The sequence below is a fragment of the Humulus lupulus genome, chromosome 6, assembly GCF_963169125.1.
Source record: "Humulus lupulus chromosome 6, drHumLupu1.1, whole genome shotgun sequence".
Lineage (NCBI taxonomy): Eukaryota > Viridiplantae > Streptophyta > Magnoliopsida > Rosales > Cannabaceae > Humulus > Humulus lupulus.
The window spans coordinates 196,654,072-196,667,911 of NC_084798.1; positions in this window are offsets into that span (position 1 = coordinate 196,654,072).

Here is a 13,840-nt window from a genome sequence, read left to right on the forward strand (position 1 = left end):
GCTGAATTTGAGGCCAAGGAGAAGGTTGACGCGGAGCCCCTGGATGACGAGGAGGCGGACAGAGACGTCCCGGGGGGACCAGGACCTGGCGAAGCCTAGACCCGGATCTTCATTTATTTTTCTTTATTTTGTAACAATATTTTTACGGACGTGTATCCGTCCAAGACAATGTTTTGGTGTTTTATCCACTTTATTTTTTGCCGATTGCTCTATCGTTTTCACCCGCTAATCTTTCACTAAGTGTTTCACCACCGTGCATGAATGAGTTGAGTGTTTGGTTCCGGTTCCAACGGCCTGGACTAGATTATTCCTAACTTTAACTTATCAATTCACTTTAATCCTGTTATTCAGGATCCAACGGCTTGGGCCATTAGGGAGTTGATAGTCTTCATTGAATCTACTCGTCCAGTCCTCAACTTCGAAAATTTGACGGCCTAGGCCATCGGGACTATTTCGATTAGCTCAATTTGAAACCTCAACTAGGTTCCCACGGCCTGGGCCGTTTAATATACTATTGCACACCTGGGACCTGCACTTTAACAACCACGAGCTATTGCGGGAGCGACGCGGATGGGTAACCGGTTGCTTTTTTATCAAGCCCCTGGACATCGTTCGTTTGGGGTGGGGCCAGCCTGGGCTTGGTCCTCTTTATTATACCTCGGACAACGTTCGTCCGGGACGGGACCAACCTGAGGCTTGATCCTTTTTCTTAAACCTCCGGACATCGTTTTTTTGGGGTGGGACCAGCTTGAGGCTTGGTCCTTTTTCTTATACCCCCGGACATCGTTCGTTCGGGGCGAGACCGGCCTGAGGCTTGGTCCTTTTTCTTATACCCCCGGACATCGTTCGTTCGGGGCGGGACCAGCCTGAGGCTTGGTCCTTTTTCTTATACCCCCGGACATCGTTCGTCCAGGGTGGGACCAGCCTGAGGCTTGGTCCTTTTTATAATACCCCCGGACATCGTTCGTCCGGGGCGGGACCAGCCTGAGGCTTGGTCCATGGGGTTTGTACCCCTAGACCTTGCCGGTCTGGGTCGGGATTAGGCCTGAGCCTTGCGTCCCCCCTAGTATCTATTCATACCGGAGATACCCCCCCAAGTGAGCGGAGACAGGTCTGGGTCACTTGAGTAGAATTTTCATTGTTTTGATAATATTTATTTAGGGCGTTCTGTACATGCCATTTTTATTATTCAAGGAATCGCCCTGAGGCGTACATTATTTACAACGAAAATATAAAAATGGAACATGTTCTCCTGACTACTAATAGTATTTACAGAGATGTTTCGCGTTCCAGGCTCTTGGGACTTCTGTGCCATCGAGCCGCTTTAAACGGTATGTTCTGGGGCACACTTCGTACTGGATTTCGTATGGCCCTTCCCAATTCGGGCCCAAAACCCCTACTCCCGGATCTTGGGTAGTGGGGAAGACTCTCGCAAGACCAGATCGCCGGTTTCGAACCTTCGGCTTTTTACTTTTGAGTTGAAATGCAGAGCGATCCTGCCTTGGTACATCTTCAGCTGCACTTGTGACTCTTCCCGGATCTCCTTGATGAGATCTAGGTATTCCTAGAGTAAGGCGTGGTTCTGGGCGGGATCATACGTGTCTCTTCGATGAGACAGGATGGTCGTTTTGACGGGGATGACGGCTTCGCATTCGTAGACCATGGAGTAAGGAGTGTGCCCGGTAGAGGTCCTTTCGGTGGTCCAGTAAGCCCATAACACGCGAGGAAACTCTTCGAGCCACTTGCTCTTGCAGGCTTGGAGTTTTTTCTTTAACGTCCCTTTCAAGATTTTATTGACGACCTCTGCCTACCCATTTGCTTGGGGCCTGGCGACCACGGAGAAGCTTTTGACGATACCATGTCTTTCACAGAAATCCGTGAAGTGGGTGCTGTCGAACTGCTTCCCGTTATCGGATACAATCTTGTAGGGGAGCCCGTACCGACACACGATATTGTTGATGATGAAACCCAGGGCCTTCTTTGAGGTGATTGTACTCATGGGTTCCGCCTCAACCCACTTGGTATAGTAGTCGACGGCCACGATGGCGTATTTCATCCCTCCTTTCCTGGCCGGGAGCGATCCTACCATATCGATCCCCCACACCGCAAAAGGCCAGGGGCTTGTCATCAGGGTTATTTCTATTGACGGGGCTCCTGGGACCTTCGTGTATCTTTGGCACTGCTCGCACTTGCGGACGAAGTCAATACAGTATTTTTTCATGGTTGGCCAGAAATATCCTTGGCGCATGATCTTTTTGGATAGACTGAGTCCGACTGTATGGTCTCCGCAGAAGCCTTCATGAACTTCATGCATGATTGCGCTCAGTTCGATCCCGGACACGCATCTGAGGTATGGCATGGATAACCCCCTGCGGCAGAGCTTTCCATCCATCATAACGTATCTGTGGACCTGGTACTCAAGCTTCCTAGCTGCGGCCTTATTTGCTGGCAACCCGCCGGTTGTCAGATAGTGGATAAGGGGTCCCATCCAGGACGTGGAGTGGTCAACGGCGTTGATCGCGGAGACTCGAATGCTTGGCATAGGGAGATGGTTAACGGGGACCAGTCCGGACAGCTCCACTTCAGCATCGGTGGCTAGTTTCACTAGTGTGTCCGCGAACACTTTCTGCTCTCTAGGGATCTGGCGGATGGAATGCCTCTTGAACGTTTGCAGCAGTTCTCTCGTCTGAGCTATGTAAGCCATCATTCTTTCCCCTTTGGTTTGATATCCTCCCGAGACTAATCTGACAACCAGCTGGGAATCGCTATAGATCTCCAAGTTCGCGGCCCCTACTTCTCGAGCCAGACGCAACCTGGCCAGCATGGCCTCGTGCTCGGCCTCGTGTTCGACGCCTTGTAGTGGAAACACAAGGCATTTTGCAACTGGTGTCCTTGGGGCGACACTAGGATGATTCCGGCCCCTGCTCCATTTTTGTTCGAGGCCCCGTCCACGAACACCTTCCATACGGGTGCCGCGGGGTCCGCGGGATCGTCCCCCTCGGTGATCCCAGAACACTCCACGATGAAATCGGCTAGGGCTTGCCCTTTGATTGAGACTCTAGGAACGTAGGCTATATCGAATTGACTCAGTTCCATAGCCCACTTTAAGAGTCTCCCTGATGACTTGGGTTTCTATAACACTTACCGCAAGGGGTGGTTGGTCAGAACTTTTATGGTGTGGGCATGGAAGTAAGGCCAGAGTTTTCAGGACGCCATCAGCAGACAAAATGTCAACTTTTCAATCAACGGATATCATGACTCGACCCCCAACAACCTTTTGCTCACGTAGTACACCGGGAGCTGGGATTTTTCCTCCTCCCGCACTAGTGCGGCGCTGATCGCGTGCTTGGTCATGGCCAAATAGAGATATAGAGGTTCCCCGTCCACCGGTTTTGCCAATATTGGCGCTCGGGCCAGGTGCTCTTTTAGCTTTTGAAAAGCTTCTTTGCACTCGACTGACCATTCAAAACGTTGGCTTCCCCGAAGAACATTGAAGAACGGGATGCACTTTTCCGTGGCCTTAGAGACGAAACGGCTTAGGGCGGCTATCCGCCCGGTCAGACTCTGCACGTCTTTATGCTTTCGGGGAGAGGGCATATCGATCAGTGCCTTGATCTTGTCCAGATTGGATTCTATTCCCCGGAAGCTCACTATGAACCCCAAGAACTTCCCGAAGGCCAAACCGAAAGTGCATTTCTTGGGATTCAGCTTCATCCCATATTTTCGAATGACCGCGAAGGCCTCGGCCAGGTCATCTGAATGTTTCCCGGAGGTCTTAGATTTGACCAGCATGTCGTCAATGTAGACTTCCATGTTTCGCCCTAACTGGGTCCGGAACATTCGGTTGATGAGCCTCTGATAGGTGGCTCCGGCGTTTTTGAGCTTGAAGGGCATGAAAATGTAGTAGTATATCCCCTTGTCGGTTTGGAAACTGCTATGATCCTGATCTGCCACATGCATAGAAATCTGATTGTAGCTAGAGTAAGCGTCCATGAAGCTTAAGATCTCCTACCCGGATATTGCATCCACCAACACCTGATCGATCCGGGGAAGCGGGAAGCAATCTTTAGGGTAAGCCTTGTTGAGATCCGTGAAATCGATGCATGTCCTCCATGTCCCATTTGGCTTTTGTACCAAAACGGGGTTGGCCAGCCATACAGGGTATACAGCTTCGTGGATGAAGTTGATCGACAACAACTTTTGTACTTCCAGCTTGAGGGCCTCGACCCTCTCCGTTCCCAAGGGCCTTCGTTTCTGCCGGACCGGGGTTGCGTCTGGGTTGATGTTCAATGCATGGCAGATGATGTTATGGTCGATCCCCATCATATCTGAATGAGACCAGGCTAGAATATCCTGGTTCTCCTTTACTTGGGCGATTATGGCGGCTTGGACCCTTGCTGGCAGATTTTTCTCAACTTGGATTACCCTGGTCGGATCTCATCCATGGGCTCCAGGACGCGGTCGTCTCCTATCCTCGGGTCCAGCTCGTCCTCCTCACGAACCATTCTTCCAACCGGGGGAGGAGGAACCGGGCTGTCGAATTCCTCGAAGGGTTCTTCCCGGACCATGTAGATTGGCCGGGAGGACACGTGGTAACATTTACGGGAGCTCTTCTGATCTCCTCGGACTGTTCCCACCCCTCCGTTATCACAAGGAAATTTCATGCAAAGATGACGGATGGAGGTGATCGCCCCGAACTCGACTAATGTGGGTCGGCCGAAAATGACATTGTAGGTAGTGGGACAATCCACTACCACAAACGTGCATAACTTGAATGAGTGTTGCAACTGGCTCCCCAATGTTACGAGCAACTAGATTTTTCCCATGGGGAGTAGTGTGTCCCCATTGAAGCTGTAGATCTAGGTTGGGCACGATGCCAGATCCGCTTTGGTCAAGCCAATTGTGGCGAAGGTGGGCTTGAATAGGAGGTTGACGGAGCTTCCGTCGTCCACCAACACCTGGGAGACCAGCTTGTTGGCGATCTGGGCGTCTATGAACAGGAGGTCATGATGCGGGAAATGGACGTTACGGGCATCGTTCTCTGTGAAGGTGATAGGGAGGTTCATCAGCTTCGGGTGCTGAGTCGGGGCCTGGACCAGGGTGCACACCTCCTAGTCGTGGTCGAGCTCGCTAATGTAGCATTTTTGATCATTCCGGGACGGTCCTCCCAGGTGAGGCCCGCCCGAAATGGTGGCCACATGGCCGTCCACTCGGGGGGTGCCGTCCCAGATGGATACGACATTCCAGGTCCGGGTGCTTGCACAACGGGGACCCCTTGAGGGGCCTGTGCCGCCGGGACCTTTTCATATCCTCCCTGAGGCGGATATGCTCCAGGGGCACCCGAGATTGTGGGTTATCCGGGAACTGCTGACAGGCCCGGGACCCCCACGGGCATTCTGACCCACTGGTGGAGATGCCCCAGCTTGATCAAATTCTCGATCTCATCCTTGAGCTATTAGCATTCTTCTGTCGTGTGGCCCACATCCTTATGGTCAGCGCACCGTTTATTGGTATCCTTCAGATTCCTCCCTCCTTTGAACATGGGGGTAGGCTTCCGGTAGTGAACCGCCCTTTTTGTGGCCAGGAAGATGTTCTCCCTAGTGTCCACCAAATTGGTGTATTCTGAATACTGGGGCTCGTAGCCCCTATTTCCTTTCTTAGCCGGCTCAGAGCGATTTTTGCCTTTGCCAGACCTCTTGCCCCGGGAGGGGTTTACACTCGCCTCAGTTCCCCCTGCCTAGGACTACTGGGCGGAGTTGTACCCAATCGGTGCAGGTCCATATCCAGAAAAGGGGGCAGACCGGACCGGGGTGTATCCCGAAGAAGCAGGACCGTACACTGTTGGCGTGGTGAAGGTCACCCCGGGCACAGCCACCGAACCTGGGGCAATTGGGGGAGTGACGTAGGGCTATGCTGGGAACTGTACCCTGTATCCCGGGAACGCCTGGGCATTGGGCGGAGGTGCCGGCTGCCATCCGAATGCCTGGATCTGAGCCTCCTCTCAGTTGATGAATCCCTGGGCCCTCCTTATGAATTCCTCTAGGGTAGCCGCCTTGCTACGCTGGATGTCATCCCAGAGGGAGGACCCAGCCCGAATCCCAGATTGTAATGCCACCAGGCGTTGCCCATCGTCCACCTTGGTCTTAGAGGCCTCTTTGGTGAAACGTTGGATGTAGGCCCTAAGGGTCTCCGCGGGGAGTTGCTTAAGGTTGGCGAGGGCACTGATTTGCATATCCATTCTCATGGTGGCCACAAACTATTTGCGAAACATTGATTGTAACCCTGACCAAGATTGGATGGATCCTGGCTTGAGTCTCTTCCACCACTCCTCTGCGGGACCGCCTAGAGTGATCGAAAAACAAAGGCACTTGCCGTCATCACTAACGTGGGCCACAGTCATAAGTCAGTTGTACCGGGACAGATGATCCCTGGGGTCGGTGTTCCCGGTATAGGCAGTGAGACTTGGCATCCTGAACCCCTTGGGGAGCACAGCGTCCAGAATGTGCCTCGCACAGGGCTCTTTCTCCTCCTCTTCGGAATCGGTGTCCGCTCCTTCCTGTTTGCGGACTAAGCGGTCTGTGACTGTTTTCAAGGCGGCCAGCTGCTCCATGAGCTGCCTGGCCATGCCATCCACTAGGGGAGCCCTCTCATTCCTCCCGTCGTTGATGTTGTTCCTAAGGTCGCCACCTCGGGGGCAGATCTTTTCTTTACAGGCCCACTATTTCTGAGCATTCAACCTATCGCGCAGGTTCACCCAGGATGTGTCGTCCCCAGAGCTAAAGGTGTGAGGCTCCTTGTTACGTGGGCGTTCCTAGTGATTTTTGTCTACTGAAGCACTGGGATGCAAAGACCTTTCCCGTCCGGCTTGCCCCGGGGCATACCGGGGCTTGGTACCCTACAGGCCGCATCCCCTGCGGATTGGTCGGGCGGCCCTATCCTGGGACGGGGCACACCTTCTCTTTCCAAGGGAGTGGCCGAGGACGGGTCCTGGTTCTCTGGACCGGCGGGGGGGGGGGGGGGGGTGTTTCCCCTGGCCCTCTTTTTCTCCATGTCCGAGTTTCCCCGGCCTGGCTCAGGAGCCTGTCCTGGGGGAGGGACCGGCCTCGCATCTTCAGGGGCTCCGGTTCTAGCCTGCGGAGCGGGCTGTTGCTCTCCCAGATGCGGGCCAGCTAGGGGATTGGTCGCCGGACCCTGCACAGCTATGAAAGCCTGCAAGGCTTGGAGGGACTCTTGCATCCGTCGAGATGCCTCCGCCTGCTCAGCAATCCTGGCTTCCTGGTCCATGACTTGCTGCCTTAGTCTAGTTACTTCCAGATCCTCCTGGTTGGGGTCCACTCCTCCTGGGATCTCGGGATCCTCAGCTTCATCGTGGTACTCCCCCTCATTCCCCTCCTCTTCCTCGTAATAGTCCTCTTCGTACTCCATCCCACCTTTGTAGTTCTGCAACTCGCTAGGCTGGGACATCTGATGGGGAGTGTCCTCAGGTGGACTTTAAGGAAGAGGTTGGGTGGGCAGTGGCTCTCCATTGCCCTGTTCTGGGTCAGTAGGGTCGAAAGTGGTGTGTCTTGTATTCACCATTGTTGCAGAGGTTTGATGTCAACACTAGTGTAATGCCCTACTACCTTAGAGGCGTTACTAAGTGAGGTTAAAATGTGCAATCAACTCGCTAATCGAGGTTTTTAAAACAAGAGTGTGATTAAGTGAAAGTCTAGGCTGTAATCTTTAAAATAAAAGTACTCTATTTCATTAAAAGTTCAAGAGTTTAACATACGGGATCCCATAATTCAGTTTATAAAATATTTACAATTCAAAGCAAGTTTATAAGTAGTTAACCATCAAAACTAGGGTTTGTACAGCCATTTCTCAAAAATACTCCAACCAAAGCAGTCGGGTAGGCCGAACATGTACGCGCCGCCCCCACGCTCTCCGTACTCATGGCTGGTTGAACTTCTCTTTGCCCTTACCTGCGACACAGAGCACCCGTGAGACGAAGCCCAGCAAGAAAACTCAAACAATACATAACGTATGCATAATATACAGTCATTACAGCAAATAGCTCACATCTAGTCAGACAGTCCATAAAATCTAACACATATACGGCCGTGCCATCCCAGAAGTGTTACCAAAGCCTGGGATCCCAGTCCACACCGTATGGATATTCCATGTATCCACTGGGGTCTCACCCTAGCTACAAGCACTCCATGTGCTAAGTGGTATTCCCGGCCCCACTGCCGTTCTCAGCCTTCGCCGTTCTCGGCCTTTCGCCGTTCCCGGCCCTTCGCCGTTCATTCAGCTATTCCCACATTTAACATTCTCAATTAACAACCAAATATATAATCATTCATGTAATGCTACATCCTAGCAATAATATAATCTAGGGTCGCGCCCTGCAACAAAACTATGGGCCCAAGCCCCCGCTCTACAGGTGCTACAGTTTTCTTACCTGTATCCCGAGCTTCCGATGCCCCAAAGCCGTGAGCACGGTCCTCTAACTCGAGCCTCTCCAAAGACCTAGTCACAACACATATAAAACATCCTTTAATACTAATCAATCCCAAAACCACTTCCCGGGACCAATCCACAATCTCGGAATCTCCCAAATCCCTAAAATAATACATCGAAGACATCCCCCGAACCCCCGGAGCAAAGGCTCAAAATTGCAAAATCTCATGTTCTGAAAATGGCATAGCACCGTGGCGCTGCCCTAGAGGGCCGCGCCGCCCAGCAAGTCAGAGAGCTTCCTCTCCTCAGACATAGCCTCGCGCCGCGGCGCCCAAGAACAGGGCCGCGACGCTCCTTCGCGAACCCAGAAATCTGGGTTTTTCCCCTGCATTTCCCCGAGCCAAAACCACTTCAAATCATCCCAAACTCATACCTAAGCCCCAAAACCAACTCAAAACCCCAAATATACCATTCAACAACCTATAAACATCATAATCTAGCTCAATTACATAACCACTCCCAAAATTCATACTTAAGTTTCAGATTTCAAACACTTAAAACCAAAACTTGAGAGAAGTGCAAACCAGACCTCCAGATTCTTAAACCATAACAGTTATGAGACTCCAAACATGTTTAATACTCTTACCTCAATCGAAAATTCAACTTGAGCTCCCTCCAATCCCAGCTTTAAACCGAATTCCCCTTGATAAACTAGCTGAATTCTCATGCAAAGCAAGCCATGGCTATCTTTCAATTCCTTCCAAAATCAAGTTCAAAACTTAACAAAAACAGGGACTAAATCCTTACCTCAGTGTAGACCTTGATCTGTGTTTGATTCCACACCCTTAAGCTCTTCACTAGCCTCAAAGAACACAACTCACTTCCTCTTCCACTTTGCCTTCTAAGTTCTTAATTCTCCCTTTTCCTTCTTGATTTCTCTAGCCTTCCAAATCTTAATTTCAGTCACACCTAGCATAAAGGATCGTGTATATCCATTTCCCTCAGCCAAAGCTATCTAAACCACTGCCAAAATACCATCTTATCCCTCCATTAAAATCCTTTCCTAACTAAACCTCAAGGGCACTCTTGTCCTTTTACTTACATTACAATTCTACCATTTCTCCATCTGAATTTGTTACTCTCAGCAGTTACTAACGGTTACACAAGCTACCAGTTTACCAGTTACCATTAACTCACAAGAACTAAATTAACAAAATCCCCAAAACATCCCTGAGCTCCTCCCAGTCGGGTATAAAATCCCGTTGTGACTTTTGAGTTATCTAGCTCTCTAGAACCGTCTCGGCACGTGCATCACATTAATATCACCGCATCCACGTGGTTCAAATCACATAATATAATTATCACATTTATGCCCTCAACGGGCTAAAATTACTAATTTACCCCTATCATGCAACCGGGGCCCACATGCATATTTATACTACCTAAACATGCATTCTAATCACATACTCATTTAAATTCATATATTATCATGTTAATTCACTTATTGCCCTCCAGGCACGCTAATCAAGGTCCTAAACCTTATTAGCAACTTAGGGTGTTACAACTAGCTTTCTCAGGCTCTCAATGAAAGCACCAAAATGTTTACCGAGTTTTTCGGAAACTATAATAATAATAGATAAGAGAGATTAAAGAGAAAGGGTATAGAAGTTGTAAGAAAGCTTTTTTTACGTGGTTGGGGCGTTAATGAGCCTTAGTCCACGAGACAGTTGTATTAGAGCTTAAAGAATCTATAACAATGGAGTTTTCTCTCAGCTTTTGCAGAATAACTGTATACACGCCCACAAAGATCCCTTTTCCAGTGCTCTGTTACATGTATTTATAGGTTCATAGGTGCACTGGGCGTGGGCCGGGCTGACCCGGGCCCAATGAAGGTGTAAATACTGCTGGCTTCTCTATCGGAAGCCCAATATAGAAGAATTAAACATAAAAGAAAAACATTAACTTGAGCCAATTGGGCCAGCCCAAACCATTTCTATCATCCGACAAATTGGAGCTTTTGGTCTGGGCATCTCGAGTTACAAGGCAGAGTCAGGGGACAAGATCGGTCAGAGCAGTGGCGGCACAGGCCTGAACCAGCGGCTTACAATCCCGAGGTGGCCTTTTCCGCAGGTGAAACATGGGGACAACTCCCACGCTTCACGGGGCGAAGTCAGGGTCACGAATGCTTTATTCTGCCAACATTGGGGACCCGACCCGGGTTTGTTTACCTACGTCCCTCTCCGTTTACCATAAGCCCGGATCATCCACCAGGGGCCCAGATCGTTTACCAGGCTATCGTTCGTATCGATCCTGACTGTTACCCCCAGCCAGTCATACTGTCTCCCGGATGACCGTCCCGGACAATACTCCCCGGACACATTCCGGGCCTCGCCTAGAATTGGGCTGTCGATATCCCTTACTCCCTTGCCAAACAGGCCTGGATTGGGCCCAACCTCAATTGGCCGGCAAGTGGGCCTGGGTCGCAGTCCTGGGCCCACACAGGAAACGGGGATAACAGTGATAATAGTGATTAATTAATTAATTACAAATTAGTTGTAATTAACAAAATTAATCACTATTTAATTATAATGTAATTTTTGAAATTATATAAAATAATTAAATTAATTTTGAAATTATATTAAATAATTAATTAATTAATAAATTAAATATTTAATTTCAAAATTTATATTGATTTTAATTAATTGGTAGAATTAATTAAATATATTTATTTGAGTGGTAGATATTAATCTGATAAGTTCAAATTAGATTTGAATTTAAAAGATGGATAGTTATTCAAATAATTAATTATATTTGATAATTAGTTAAAAAGATATTTAATTCAAATTTGAATTACTTATCAGATTATTAGATTTTTTCTAACAAGGTAGTTTGAATAAATAATTAAATAAAAATAGAAAAATCAAATATCCCTAAAATTAAGGGTGGTACACGACCACACACAGTTTACTGTGTGTGGCGTGTACTGCATGATTTTTAGGGATAGAGTTTTCAATTTTATTTAATTAATTAATGAAAGATTCAAAAATTAGTTTTTGGATATTTTCATTAATGAGATAATTAATTAATTAAAAGATAAATTGTAAATTGGTTATAGATTTATTTTTTAAAATTTAAATATTTTCTATTTAAATAAGACTTATCAAAAAATGGAGAGAAGAAGTCTTTCGCTCTGAATAAGAAAAGAACGTTACTTTTCTATCTCTCCTTGAAAAAGATACAGAACCAATCTCAGGCCTATTCTCTTGATCTAATGTGTTGAGTACATAAAGTAGAATCATAAATTGACTATCCTTTATTCTCTAAGTGCCCACACACTTCTTGAGGTGTAGAGAATGCTGTGGAAGATCTTGGTGTGAGTATCTGGGAGCAGCTTGGATAGGAAGATCGTTCTTATTACGAAAAGATAGCAATGACAGTTGATAGGCTTCAAGAGGTATGATTTCTGTCCTTATCTTGCTTATGATTAATGTATGTATATTAATGGATCCGCATATTTAAAGGTAGTTTAAATATGTTACAAAAATTTTGTTGTACACTGGGCCAACCCCACCACTATTCCGCTGCGTATTAGGAAACTCGTTTCTAACATTTTTATCCACAAAACTTGTACTCAGCTTCTACCTCGTGAAACTTGTGAACCCTAGTTCACTGATTGCAGGTTTTGAAGTTCTACATTAATAAGAACACGAAGTGGACATAGGTCATTACCATTCTTTGGGGTTGAACCACTATAGATCTTGGAGTTGTTTACCTTCTAGAGTTCAATTCAATTTATTTTTATCATTTTTAATGACTCTGTGTCGTTGACCAAATCGAGGGTCAACATTTTGGTGCTTTCATTGAGAGTTGAACTCAAGAACTTCAAGATAAACAATGGCAAAGAATTCCAGGAGAGCGGGTCAAACTGGGCAGACATCTAAAAGTGTGCCACATCCACCTCCTCCACAAGGTGTAGCGGAGGACGAGCCACAAGTGGAATTTGAAGAGGAAGAGATGGATGTTGCAAACAACTTTGATAGTGTTGCAAGAGGAGTTAGCTACTCTGAAAGCTAACCAGGAGAATGTGACTAAAACTATGGTGCTGCAGCAAATGGAGATTGACTGGCAGTGACGAGAGTCGAATGAGCGGCAGGTTGACATGGATCATCGGCAGAGAGATGCCACAGCGGCTTTAGAGGCAACCATTCAGTTGGCTTGAGGATAACCTGCACCAACCTCTCAGCCAGATCAGCCATCAAACTCCCACCCTCATCAAAATCTGCAGTCAGGTCATCCCTAATATCATCACAATCCACCACACCCAAGGAGTCTGCAAAGATCAGAACAACCTCTCGTTGCTCAGCAGGAAAGGTAAACCCAGAATCCTGGTAGAAACAACAAGCAACAGCCACCTTCTCGATCTGGTCGAGATACCGCCTAGCAACACAGAGAGAATTGGGACGAGCCACATCCCAGAAGCCCTAGACGCCAAATAGCTAGGGAACAGAACCCTCCTGGCAGGGGACAACGTCCCTCGGGAAGCAGGAGACAGGTGGACTCAAGCTCTGCGGTCCAGGATCCCCCACAACATACTAATGTCAGAGGACCCAACGACCAACGCATGCCCCACCTGTTTACCAAGATGGACTAGGAAGAAGAGAGGGGAATAGTGCGTACAAAAAATCGTGAACTCATAGGTCACAATTGAGAGATGACCATGACTGCAATGAGGCAGACTCTAGTAGGAGGAATAATGGTCGACAGCAGAAGGAAAGGGACGGGCAACGAAATCCTCCCCCAATTGATAACCGACCGACAAGCCAAAATGCTGGGGGACAACCTAAACAACCCAACTTTTTTGACCAACTAGGTGCAAGCGAATAGAGACGTAAGGATGAAGATCTAAGGGATGTACTCAATGACCGAAGGAAAAGACACGAAAAGTATTTCCCTTTGGCTCCAGCCGCTCCTTCAATACCAGATGTTGTTCAGGCTCAGATAGATGCCTTGAATCAAGCTTTGAAGCATCTGGTTGGGCATAAAATGTCCCACATAGAGTATGATCGAAGAAATGGCACCCCATTTGTTAATAGAATTGTTGTGGAAAAAATCCCAAGCAAATTCAAAATGCTAGTTTTGCCCAACTTCACTGGAGGAGAAGATCCATTATCTCACATAAACAAGTTTGAGATACAAATGGACATCCAGAAGGTGTCCAAAGATGCTCGGTGCAATATTTTTCCTGCCACTTCGTCTAACTCTACTCAGGAATGGTACTTCAAGTTCCCTCCGGTCAGTATAGTTTTATGAGAGATGTTTGTGAATGAGTTTCACGGACAGTTTTATGCTGGTCGAGTACATCCAACAGAGGCTAATCAGTTGGTCAACATTCGACTGA